The sequence below is a fragment of the Coenobita brevimanus genome, chromosome 68 (assembly GCF_032717465.1).
Source record: "Coenobita brevimanus isolate Jiangsu-jjx chromosome 68, ASM3271746v2, whole genome shotgun sequence".
Classification (NCBI taxonomy): Eukaryota; Metazoa; Arthropoda; class Malacostraca; order Decapoda; family Coenobitidae; genus Coenobita; species Coenobita brevimanus.
Genome location: NC_137021.1, coordinates 16,078,365 through 16,091,384, shown reverse-complemented (window position 1 = coordinate 16,091,384; position 13,020 = coordinate 16,078,365). Strand labels below are relative to the sequence as shown.

The 13,020-nt window shown below is 42.5% G+C and overlaps 1 protein-coding gene and 1 pseudogene across 1 annotated transcript in view; both read right to left on the bottom strand.

The window, feature by feature from the left end:
- Positions 1-13,020, bottom strand: part of LOC145405765 (uncharacterized) — a 2,040,591-nt gene that overhangs the window by 1,668,922 nt on the left and 358,649 nt on the right. The gene's annotated exons all lie outside the window — the stretch shown is intronic.
- On the bottom strand, positions 5,034-5,152 carry LOC145405911 (5S ribosomal RNA; annotated as a pseudogene).

The following is a 13,020-nucleotide window of genomic DNA, read 5'->3' as shown; positions in this document are numbered from 1 at the left end:
TTTAGGCAAGTATTCCCAGACGAATTTAGTCAGCTTAGGAAAGGCTTTCGAACTAAATAAGTTTGATACAGGCTCCTTTAATTCCAATACTACAGTACAACAGGGCTCTGCTAAGCTGATTACTATCGTCGAAATCCAGTAAGAATAAAATATGAGGTAGTCCCACTGATGGACTGAACTCACCTCACACACAAATGCCACAATGATCCGGAATAATAAAAGGCAGTGGAGTCATTACTTACACTACTCTCACATCCATTCATACACATAAGGCTTCATTCAGTCTTATTCTCACTGACATAAGAGACGTGATACAAGGTCTTGCATATTACATCAGATTGTTGTTTTGTACTTCCTGACATCTATTTAATATTTTTATAGTTTTCCTCAGTAGCGTACAAGTGACTGTAAACGTGTATTAGAACAAATATACCACTGAGCAATAAGTGTTAAACAATCTCCTGACCTAAGCCAACGAGAAAACGACCAAAAATCACACCGGTTTAGTTTAGAGTTTAAGCCCAGTGTTGTATGGTTGCTTGGTATATATTATAAGCAGATGGCAACCACACACAACTCCACTCCAGCAGGAACACACACACACACACACACACACACACACACACACACACACACACACACACACACACACACACACACACACACATAAACTCATACATACCTATTTTACACACATACATACAATATGTATATATACACATTTACGAACATTGCATAATATTAACAGACATTTCATAATGCAAAAAACAAAAGCTTACAAAAACTACACTCCTTTCCAAACACAACAACAACAATAACAATCCGTATTACCAAAACTCCTCAGACCACACACACACACACACACACACACACACACACACACACACACACACACACACACACACACACACACACACACACACACACACACACACACACACACACACACACACACACGGGGTCAGCAGCACGTCAAGGTGAGTCTCATCAGACCAACAATGGCAGAGCTGACGTGACTGTGTGGCTGAGTAGGGAAGGGGGCAGGGGGGAGGAAGGGGGAAGGGATGGGTAGGCAGGGTAGGTGAGGAGAACAAGGACAAGGGAGGCAGGGGGAAGACAGGGTAGGCAGAGAATGGTAGAGAGGCAGAGGCAAGATAATGGAGTAGGGGTAGAGTAAAAGGGGGTCAAGGAGAAGGGACAAAGTTAGGCAGCAGGTAAGGCAGCAGGAGACTAGGCAGTGGCAGAAAGAGAAGTAAAGTCAAATGAGGGGGTAGAAGCAGGATAGGGAAGCAAGGATAGGTGATGCGAGCAGGGTAGGAGAAATGAGGGAGGGTAGGGGAGAAGGGGTAGGTTAAGGGAGCAGTTGTAGGGTAAGGGAGCAGAAACAGGTAAAGGAGGAGGCGTAGGTTAAGGGAATAGGAGTTGGATAGGGGAGCAAGGGTAAGGTAGGGAAGCAGGGTAAGAAAGCAGGGGGCAGGTTAACGGAGCAGAGGCAGGTTAGTGAAAGAGGGCAAGGTAGAGGGCAGGATAAGGAAGCAAGTGCAAGGTGGCATCCAGGATAGGGAAACAGAGGCAAGTGAAGGGAGTGGCCTAGGTGAGTAGGGACTGGTAAGACGGTAAAATAGATCACTATACTTTCGACAGCAGTAGAAGCAGGAGGAATGGAAGAACGATATGAGATGACCCAATTTGCATGACTTGAGAGAGAGAGAGAGAGAGAGAGAGAGAGAGAGAGAGAGAGAGAGAGAGAGAGAGAGAGAGAGAGAGAGAGAGGTAGCAGTAATGAAAGAAAATTAGAAAATAGGAAGGTAGGTAATGGTACAGAAAGAGGAAGATCATAGCAGAAAATGTACGAGTGTCAGGTGAAGGAAGTGCATAATGAGCAAAGGAAGTGGTTGAAGCAGGTTTTCTTGAAAAAGAAAATAAAAAACATGTAAAGGTTTAGATTTTAGCAGTAGAAACAGTACCATCAGAAGCAATACAAAAAAAAAAAAAAAGAGATGAACATAATCTAGTAACATAACTAACTGCATGTGGAGGCCGCGCAAACCCATAATTTTGGTCCCACAGCTTGGAGTGCCACCTGCAGAGCGAAACAGCTCAAATCCTGATGCTGGTAGTTAGTGTCATTTGGCTCATTTGTTTGTGGAATTATTGTTGGCTGTAAGGATAAATAAATACCTAATGTAACACCTCGGGGAGATAATTGTGGCAACCTAGGTGACGCAATGACGCCATTTCCTTGCTCAGTGAGTGAATAGCGTACCACAGGCTCAAAGACCAAAATGACAAGTATGAATATTGCGGCTGTCTCTCATGACGTCTGCCCCCCCTCCCCCCGCACCCCTACACGATATGGAAAGATCCAAACATGAAAGTGAAAACTTAAGAGCACAAAAGTAGGAGAAACATGCAGTACAGTGCTCGTTGAAATGAGCCACACATCCATTCACTCACCATTCAGATCATCTGTTTTTCTCTTTCACCCCGAAGCCTATCAATCCACACACAAAACTGCGTTCCATAATAACTGTAGCATAGAGACCATTCCGCCATTTTTAGCTTGTTCATCATTTTCTATACAGTCTTTACATAGAATACAAAGGAGATCTAATAGCCCATAACGAGGGTATCTCTTGGGGAAACAGTTGCTTCTACTAAGGAGAAAAGGATAGAAAAGAGGAAGTTTCTGTGCTATATCCGCCCGTTTTAATCTGTTGTCAGTACTTTGTTTATTGAAGTACTGTACAAACACCAGAACACACACACACACACACACACACACACACAAATATAAATATATATATATATATTTATATATATATATATATATATATATATATATATATATATATATATATATATATATATATATAAATATATATATATATATATTATGTTTCAGGTTTATGAGAGAAGGGATCAAAGGAGGGAAGGAATTTAAGTGTATATAGCAGAAATAATACGGTAATGACCTGTCTTCAGGTCAAAGTAATATGAATTATAACTTTTGCAGCTGAAACATACGGCCTACTCTCAGTCCGTCTAAACTAGAAGATCCCAGCCTTCTTCAGATCACACTCATATTTAACCAGTAAGTTTATGAGATTCCTCCCACCCGTCACTCCCACATGACCAAAATTTATCGCTTGCAGTAACATCACTATGTGGTAAACACACCTTTCCAGTGTGAAAAGTTTTAGTAGCTTCACAATGCTCCAATGTCGCAGACTGCAATTCACTGCTTATACAGTATGTATAAATAAAAATATATATATATATATATATATATATATATATATATATATATATATATATATATATATATATATATATATATATATATATCAGTCAAGTAACAAAAGGCAATTCTTTACTTGCTGTTTCTAGTGGTAGGTGGAGGCGACCATCATCCACTCACTTGATGCATTGCTCCTACTTCTTCGTTCCTTTTTCTCATTCTTTCTCTGTGCCTGCCTTCTTCTCTCCCTACTTCTTCCTTTCCTTACTGTCACTTTTTATTACTCTCTTCTTCACTTCAGGTGGCTCTGCACTGAGTGACAAGGCCAAGTGTCCTGTAACTCAGGAAACCATTTGCAGTGCTGGGTGGTAACCCTACTGTATTACTAAATTACTGGGTGAAGTGGAGCCTGCTATAGTGTCCCCGTTAACAGGGTAGAGTGCGATGTCCCTCCAGGAACCAAGCCTCCATACTTTTCCCTGCGCCTCGCTGTAGTGAGGCTCTGTCAGCAGCAAGGGAAAATCGGTCATTGCACTGGACCGCCCTGCAGGGCCGGTTGCTTGCTTGCGGTTGATGAGTCTTCTCGGCAAGACAGACGGACTGATCAACAAAAACAACAACAACAACAGCTTATTTCTACATTGTTGTCATTGTTCTCTTGCAGTCCAGTTTTAAAAATCTTAATACATGTTTAATTAATGAAGCTAAAAATTGAGGATAATAAAGTGTTTGATGCAGGTGACAAGTCATTTGGATAAAAGTATTTTTCGATCCAGTTAATGATGAAAACAAGTGACAATTCAGATTTTACCTTAAACAAACAGATTACCTGGTGCTGCCTGGGTGGAAACGGCTAAAATCGAGGTAGTTTATTCTTGATGAGCTACTAGATCGATTTTTCTTTTCTTCTGCACTCTCCATCACTCGTTTGTTTCTTCCTTCGTGGTTTCCTTCTCTTCTTTTCATCCTCCCTGCTGCACTTTTTCTTTCCTGCTCGTCTCTTTAGATCTCTTATATCCCATGTGGCGCACCCTACCACCCTACGTCAACCCTTTCACCCACTCTCCCGGTCTTACTCAACCTCTTCCATACTCGTTCTCCCCAAAGTGAGGACGTCAGGTCAAAGAGCATATACACTCTGTCTCTCTCTCTCTCTCTCTCTCTCTCTCTCTCTCTGTCTCTCTGATATTTGGGACGGTTTGAAAGACGAGGTGGGAAAGGACAATGTGTGCTCATCCTAGGGGTGTGCTGTGTTAGAGAATGGTAGTCTTTAGGTCAACAGGTAGGTAGTCCTGTGTATGCACAGTACATCTTTATAATCAGACGCAGTATTGATTATGTTTCTGTCGGAAATCATTGTGACGTGAACCCTAGTTTGGAGAGGGTAAATAGCCTACAGTTTTTTTCAGATTCTTTCCAAACAAAGAAATAGGCACGCACGTACACCTGTTGCCTATATGTTAGAGAAGCAGGGCATAATGCATCATCATTCTGCGTATTTGACTTTCATTCTCATTCCAACCCCCCCCCCAAAAAAAAAAAAAAAAAAAAAAAAACTTTCGAAATACCTTAATACATGTACCCATAACGTGAAGGCTTTAATCTCTTCAGCCTAAGGATGTTCTAAACTGAATATATATATATATATATATATATATATATATATATATATATATTCATTGCCAGACGCCTTGTATCCCAAACGGGGTGGCCAAGGGCTTAGAGTTAATTGTTTTACAGGGAGGGGCACTAATCCTCCACCAACCCCAATTGACACGTAGGGAGAACGTTAGGCCAACAGCATCTGGTGCTCCCAGGCGGTCACCCATCCAAGTACTAACCAGACCCAACGTTGCTTAACTTCGTTGAACGGACGGGAAGCGGTGTACTCAACGTGGTATATATATATATATATATATATATATATATATATATATATATATATATATATATATATATATATATATATATATATATATCCGTCATCCAATCCTACGTTGCCCCATGGGGAGCGTAGGAGCCCGGGGCTAGGCAGCTGGTCCTGACATTTAAGATGAGAATGACCAGCCTCACTCATCCCTGAGTGGCATTACATGAGCAATAAACCCCAGCCACCCTTGGATATAAACCTACACCGGCTCAATCCGACTGGAGCGGCAATAATTACCCACTAAACCACCAGCCCCCATATATATATATATATATATATATATATATATATATGGAGCCTCTGTGGTACAGTGGTAAAGTGTGCGTTTCGTACACGGGTGAGCCAGGGTTCGCGCCCCGCCAGGGTAATAAACTTTGGGAGTGTTCACCCGGCCACGTACTGCATTGGCGGACACCAGGGGTGCTGTGGTTGAACCAGTGTCGCTTACTATAAAGTATGCTTGCACCCAGTCGGCTTGCACGGGCCGATTACACTTGGTTCACACACTACACACACATCCAAAGCCACTCCAACACCACAATTACACTAACAAGCACTTCTCACCCTACATACAATCTCTACTAGACAACCTAAGCCACTTGGTAGAGATACATTGGCTGTATCGTCCCGACTTCGGTCGAGATAGGCCGGTCCTGCAGTGGATACTCAAACGGCTGATGATGATGATATATGGCAGATTACTAGTGGAGAAGGGAGAAAGTGAGCAGATGGAGAGAACACTTTAAGGAATTGTTGAACGTAGAGGATGGAAGTAATGCGAGTATAAGTGGCCGGGGAATGGTTGGGAGAAGGAGGGAGGTGAGAAGACAGGAAGAAATCAGTAGGATAGAAGTTGTGGAAGCAATGAAGAAAGTCAAAATGGGGAAAGCCCCAGGAATTGATGGAGTGTGTGGTGAAATGCTGAAGCATGGGGGAGAGATAGTAGTAGAATGGATGTGGAAGATGTGCAGATTGGCCTGGGAGGAAGGTAGAGTCCCGGAGGATTGGAAGTCAGGTATAATTATTCCCTTGTACAAAGGAAAAGGGGAAAAAGAAGTGTGTGGTAATCATAGGGGCATTTGTCTTCTTAGTATAATAGGAAAAGTGTATGGTAGGATACTTATTGACAGAGTTAGAGAAAGAACAGAGGAATTAGTTGGAGAAGAACATGGAGGCTTTAGGAAAGGAAGAGGTTGTGTAGATCAGATATTCATTCTTAGATCTTTAGTGGAAAAGTTTCTAGAGAAGGGAAAGAAGTTGTATGCGGCTTTCATGGATTTTGAGAAAGCATATGACAGGGTGGATAGACAAGGATTGTGGAAAGTATTAAGAATATATGGAGTAGATGGAAAGTTGTTGAATGCTGTGAAGAGTATGTATGAGGGTGCTAATGCTGCAGTGCGTGTGGATGGTGAACTAAATGAATTTTTCTCTTTGGAGGTTGGGTTGAAACAGGGATGTGTCATGTCTCCATGGTTGTTCAATCTGTTCATGGATGGGGTAATAAAAGAGATACAAGGTAGGGTAGTGGATGTTGGAGTGGCCCTGGTGAGAGAGGATAATGTTTGGAAACTCCCTGTACTGTTGTTTGCAGATGATACTGTGTTGTTGAGTGAAGACGAAGGGGAGCTGCAAGGCTTGGTGGATGAGGTTGGGAGAGTGTGCAAGAAACGGAATCTAAAGGTGAATGTAGGGAAGAGTAAAGTGATGGTCTTTGAGAGAGGTGAAGTCAGTGAATGTATAGCGAGGTTGGATGGTGTGGAATTGGAAAATGTGAGTACGTTTAAGTACTTGGGTAATGTGATGAGTAAGGATGGAGGTTTGGAGGGTGAAGTACTTGTAAGGGTACAGCAGGGAAGAAAGGTTGCTGGTTCATTGAAAGCAGTGATAAGAAACAGGGAAGTGAGCATGGAAGTGAAAAAGTTACTACATGACAGTATTGTGATACCAACTCTAACGTATGGAAGTGAAGCTTGGACATTGTTGGAAGGACACAAGTCAAGAGTGAGAGCAGTGGAAATGAGTTATTTAAGAGGAGCCTGTGGGGTCACATGGAGAGACAGGCTGACGAATGAGGATATAAAGGAGCGTTGTGGTGTGGATGTGGATGTGATAGGAAGTGTTATGAGGAACACACTGAGGTGGTTTGGCCATGTGGAGAGGATGGAGGGTGAAAGACTGACGAAGAGAGTGTATGTGAGCGAGGTGGAGGGGGGAAGAGGGAGGGGGAGGCCGAGGATGATATGGAGGGATGGGGTGGAGAGGTATATGAGAGAGGGGGGTGTGAGTTGGGAGCAGGGCAGTGAAATGGCAGGGGACAGGACGACGTGGAGGCGATTTGTTTGCGGCCACCCCAAACGGGATTGAGGCGTCTGGCAATAGATAGATAGATATATATATATAAATATCTATATCTATATATATATATAGATATATCTATCTATCTATCTATCTATATATGAAGATTGGATCTAATGAGGACTGCTTCTGCCTTCATCTCGAGGACGTCTCTCTGAAGCTGAATAAAATCGTTTGGCGTCAACAAGTTTGCAGAATTAAAAAAAAAGACACACTAAGGCTGAAAGGAGATACAGACGTTACGGTGAAGAGTGCTTAAGTGCGCGCGCGCTAGCTCGAGAGAGAGAGAGAGAGAGAGAGAGAGAGAGAGAGAGAGAGTTAAATTACAATGTAATTCCATTCACCGTGATAACTATGTCTTCACATAAACTTTATGAAGCCATAAACTGCCGAGTCCAGCGCAAGTATCCTGTGGCCGATCCCCAGGACCCTCTACTGCAGACACCTTAATGCTACCTACCCGACAGTGAATAGCTGGGGTTTCAGTTTTAAAGTATTTACCTAATGGCTGTGTATACTAGTGTTTATAGATTTATGAGCACTAATATTTTTCAAAACACATGCCATTAAGCAGCAAAAATAATCTATTGCTTTACCCCAAGTTACCTGAAGAAAAATTTTGGCCACGCATTTCCCCTTACGACTTCATTAAACTATTGACCTTTGCGTATGTGACACGCGGTAAAACAAGAAGCAGTTTGTTGTCCCTTTTTATATGTCTTACCCACTTTGGTGAAACTCACAGTATAAGAATCACGTTTTGTATGTTTACGCTTACGCCTGTGGTGGTGCTTGTACATGATCCCAGCGCCTGCATCTAGACTGCCGTTACTTGAAATCACTTCCCGGAGGTATAATCTGTCTGCAACAAAGGCACTTCATTTTCGGATCCACGCCCTCTACCTGTTCGTACTTCATCCTGATTTAGGGTACTGGGGCCAGCCACCATTTGAGTTCGACCTTGCTGTCAGACAGACTCATGGCAGGCTCCAGTATCATGTTAATCATGTCACCGTTGTATAGCAATTAAAAAGGAATGCAGTAGCCACGAATCAGTTCCCATCAGTTCCCTCAAAGCCACAATAGACTGAATGGCGGTTTTGATTGAGTCATACTAGTACCCTACATGTAGACCACTGTAACGTTTAATGCAGAACTCTCCTTTTTGTTTAATATGTGTTTGCGTGACATCTACGTAAGTTTCTTCATGCGATTCCCATGCATTAGTTTTACTGCCCAGACAAGTTCTTTTCCAGTCCCTTCCATCCATACCCATTCTTCCGTTTTCGTCTTTTTCTTCTTCTACTATTCTTCCATCCTCATCCATTGACTTCGACCATGCTGCCCACCCCTCCCTCCCTGCCTTCTCCTTCACAAGCGGCCTCACCGTTATGGTTTGAGGGTAAGTCAAGGCTGGTCTGAGGCCGCTGCTCTGGGAGGTACTGAAGGACGTCAGGCAGGGAGGAAGGAGTGGGAAGGAGGGGTGGGTGGGAGTGACGTAGGTAGGAATGGGTTGCATACGGATAGTGAGGGAACGACTGGGAGGTCAGGGCCAATGGAGGAGCGAATGGACAGGCATTAGGAGAGCGACTCAATTAAAGGATAAAAATTACGGACAGTGGAGGAAAGAATGGAGGTCATGGGGACACCGAGAGAACGAATGGACAAACAAGGACAGTGGGAGGGGAGAACGAATGATGGGGACGATGGGTGAACAAATGGATGGACGTAGCGAAAATGATCAGACGAGTGAGTGGACGAGGGGACAACCGGGGAACGAATGGATATACATGTGGTCTGTGGAGGAACGAAGGGATATACGTACGGAGAGTGGAAACCAATGGATGAGTACAGGGACGGGGTATATGAATAGATTGAAGGAAAGAAAGGATAGTAAAAAATTCAGAGAGAAGGGAATTAGAGACGATGGATGGAAAGTCGGAACAGGATAGACAACGAAGCACTGTAGCTAGAGAGAATAAAGAGGCAGAGAAAAGCAAAGAGGAAGGGTTAAAGTAAAGGACCAACAGAGATGGTAATGGGTTAAGGGGACTGAAAAGTGTGAATGTGGCACAGAAAGGAGCGGGGAAAGTAACGGGAATGAGGAGAGAGAGAGAGAGAGAGAGAGAGAGAGAGAGAGAGAGAGAGAGAGAGAGAAGGGACTGAGAGGGCAAAATTACTGGTAAAAATCTGGGGAGAAAGAGTGTAGAAAACGGGAAAGTGGGAAGAAGGCAAAGAAAGATGGGAGGAAGACAGGAAAAAGAAGGGAAGAGAGGAGAGAGGGAGACTGCAAAGGGTTCAGAGAAATGGAAGAGTAAATATGGCTGGAAAGTGGGGTTATAGCTGAGAAAGAACTAAGACGGTAGAAAGAATGAATACTCGTAGGACACATAGAGGAAGCAGAGACGAGGGGAGGTAGGGAGGGATTGTAAAAGAGAGAAAGGGCGTAAAGATTAGAAAGGAAGAGGAGGGGATTGAGGTAGGAAGCTTACAATGGTCCGGAAAGAAGGGAATTAGCAGATACAAGTAAAGAGAGTTGGAAAATGGAAATAGGGCAGAGAAAGAAAGGGGAAGAGGAGGAAGACATGAAAAGAGAGGAGATAACAATAATGGAATCTGTAATGGATAGAAAGTGGGAATATGGCAGTGAAAGAAAGAGAGAAGCTAAAGAGAAAATTCGCTGAGCACGGAGCGGAGCGAGAGAAGAGAGGAGGCAGGGAAGGAGGGTGAAAAAGAGGCGGATGGACAGAGAAGGAGAGACGGACGGAGAAAGAGAATATAAAAGGGAAATAGGAAATGCAAGAGAGAGGCATATGCAAATTGGAGCAAGGGAGGAAAAGATACAGAAAATTAGATAAATGGAACAAAGGAAAGAGGGAGGGAACATAGGAAGAACGAGAGAGAGAGAGAGAGAGAGAGAGAGAGAGAGAGAGAGAGAGAGAGAAGCTCATATTTATATTTTAGCATACCACAAAGATCCCTCAACCCCCTCCTTTTTTTTTTTTACTCTTCAGTCAGCGTCTCTCTCTCTCTCTCTTCTTTCTCTCTCTCTCTCTCTCTCTCTCTCTTCTTTCTCTCTCTCTCTCTCTCTCTCTCTCTCTCTCTTTTACGTTTTCCTATTTTCTTTCTTTAAACCTTTTACTCTTTTTCTGCAAGTGTACCGCGTCAGTCAAGGTCAGAGGCCTTATTCAAACACTTTCTTGGAGTCACGTTGTACATAAGACTAAGTTACTTGTTAATACGTTTATCGCGATACATTCTGACATCATACATTATCAGAAAAAAGTGAATATATAACTGAAAAAATACGACCAATTAAAATGAATATGGATACAGTAAACTTAGAGAAAGACCCGTTTATCGTTATAGGACGTCAAAATCTTACATAAATACGGTTCAGAGAGGCTTCCGATCCCCGGGTAACTGGGCTGTGTTCTCGTGGGATTAGGAGACTCAGTGACATCTATTCCTTATTGATATACAGGGTGATCCTTAATTAGCGCTGCATTAGAAAATAATTTGTATTATTTTGAGTGTTGCAGGGATGGCTCAATGTGCTGGTATGGGCGTGGGTTTGGCAGTGGGAGCAAGAAATGGTTGAATGATACAGGATAGACACTGATAACGTTCACTGAATTCTCCCCTCAACAAACGAAATATTGCCTGGATAGGTGAAAGAAGAGCACCGGCCAGCCTGTATTTCACGCCTTACCTGGTGATGTTTTCTTGTTTATTACCAGCACAGAAGGATGTATTTTATTATTCACTGGAGTAAGAGATGACAGTCATTACCGTCAATAGAATGAAGGCTTTCCTTAATGTAAAAAAATCGTCCAAGGTAGCAAGAATAAAATGATAAGGGGTCATTGGAGTGAAGTCGTTATTTCCTTCAAGTATTTCCTTTTATCAATGGCCAGACGATAAGGGAGACCTTCTGTAGTAATGGGGTTAATATCAGAAACGCCAGTATCAAGGAGCAATTTTCAGGAGCAAAAAAACGTAAGGAAGAACTACTACGGAGCCTCCTGATTTGAAAGGAATACAAGGAGCCACAGAGTCATCAACACCTGGCCACACCTGGAGGACACGGAGGGAAACTGGAGAGGGGCAAAGATGGGATGGAGGAAATTAGGGTCAAGATGAAGAGGGAAGAAAATATAATAGAAGAAAGAATATATATAATGCTTTAAGGAAAAGCGAAAAAAATGGAAGAAATACAAAGGAAAAAGGAAAAAAACAGTGAAAATATTAGGTGTGGCCGGTGGGTTTTGTGCCGAAATGGTGAAATGTGAAGATGTGAGAGTCAAGTGGGAAATGCTGGGGACATTCAAGCCTGTGCACAAAGTTGTATACACACACACACACACACACACACACACGAATATATGCTTATCTATCTGTGTGTGTGTGTGTGTGTGTGTAGCAGCACAAAATTACACGATACACATGAGTTGAAAATCATTAATCATTTTGAGAGCGTTCCCTCTCCCTCTCATTTTCTCCCCTATGTCTTTGTTTCCTTTTCACCCACCTTCGATTACTTTCCCTTCCCTGAACCTCTTCCTTTTTTTCTTTATCTCTTCCTTTCTCCTTGGTCTTTGTTTTCTTCATACACACTCAGCAAATCTTATGGTGGTTCTTTTTTTCCTTCATGATATAGTCTGTTCTCATTAAGCTGATCTAAGACTACCATATGTCTTTCTTGAATACGGAGCTAAAATATGGAATTAACACTTGGGCATATTGCTAGTCATGAGGAAGTGCTACGGAAAGGATGAATAGCCGTCTTGTAAGTTAAATTCTGCCTCTGCGCTACGGGAAACAAGTTACAAATGGACGAAATTCTCTCTCTCTCTCTCTCTCTCCAATGTCAGGCAGACGAACACCAATATCAACGATAATCCTGCGAAAAGTATTACCACAAGCAGTAATGAGGTCATGGGTTGAGATGGGTGGTGAAAGTGGAAAAGAAACAAACAGAGGCAGAGAAGAATGGAGGGAAAGGGAGAGAGAAAGCGAGAAGTCAAGACAGTGAGTCACCTGTAACATGAAAGGGAAAGAGAAAAGTAAAAATAAAGGGAAGGAAGAATAAAAAAGGGAGAGAAGGAAAGAGATCTAGATAGTTTACATGAAGATAAAAAGAACAAAAGATAAACCGAGAAACTAAGTGAACAATTAAATGAAACTGATAGTGAAAAAAAGAGCTCGAGATATGGTATACTGGAGTGTGAGTTGGAAAAAAGCAAACGGAGGGAGAGGGAAGAAGTGAAAGAAAGGGAAGGTGAACGAGAGCGATGGAGATTGTTAACTACAATGGCGGGACATTAAAGATGAAAGAGACTGGTTGTGATGGAAAAAAGTTTGGTAAAAGAGGAAGCAAGGATAAAAGGAGAGGTGAAGGAGTGTCAAAAAGTGAGGGAAAAGAGGTATGAAGAAAGAAGAAGACATGAATGAGGAAACAGGTAAGCTGGCTGAGTTCAGTCACCAATAA